Source organism: Octodon degus, unplaced genomic scaffold, assembly GCF_000260255.1.
Source record: "Octodon degus isolate 3935 unplaced genomic scaffold, OctDeg1.0 scaffold00152, whole genome shotgun sequence".
Classification (NCBI taxonomy): Eukaryota; Metazoa; Chordata; class Mammalia; order Rodentia; family Octodontidae; genus Octodon; species Octodon degus.
The window spans coordinates 6,897,553-6,898,453 of NW_004524728.1; positions in this window are offsets into that span (position 1 = coordinate 6,897,553).

Sequence of the window (901 nt, forward strand, 5' to 3'; positions counted from 1 at the left end):
CAAAAACATTTTTCATTCAGCAGCTTAGCTGCTGGTGCCATCTAGTGGCTAGTCCAATAGACAAACAAAAAATGACTCAGAAGCCAGTCTCAAAATAATTTAGATTTGGCAGCTATTTTTTAAATAGTACATTCCATAATACTCATGTGAATTGTGAACCAAAGGTGAATTATATAAAAATAATTTACTTCATTTTTTAAATTGCCATAACTTCACTAAATTATATTCTACAATAGCTACGAAAGTGTCAGCTATAATGACAATTCTACCAACTAATCAAATGGCTAATTACTACAAAATTGCATGAACTTGGGTTACATATATATTTGTGTGTATTTAGCTACATATTTTAATTAATTTAGAATATTAGACAAAAGTCAGATTATCATTGTTTTGATAATTTACTAAAATAAAATAAACTCTAGCATTAAAAAAAATATCACTTATAATGGTATCCCAAAGAAACAACTATTCATAATATTTATGCTATAGTTCTAATGATACAAAAGGAGCCTACAGAAAAAATTACTCATGTATGCCAATGGAAATTCATTTGTTGCTGAAATTGTTCAACACTGAGATAAAACACTGATCTACGAAACAATTAAACAAAGATTCTGGAATCATCATTTTATATTAAATATTAAACATAGAAATAATGCAAAATGGTTCAATATTTCACTCTGTGAGTATTTTACAATATGAAATATTAATGTACTTTTAATTGAGTATTGAAGTGAGATGAAAATTCTATCAGGTACTCCAAAGTGTCATCATCCTTTTCCTCAAGAACTAGAATGTTTCAAACTGCAAAATTAAAACCTCATGACTTTCTTCTTTAACACATTTCCTTCCCCAGGCTGCTAAAAATGTCAACTTCCAAGCAAGAATGATTGAAAGA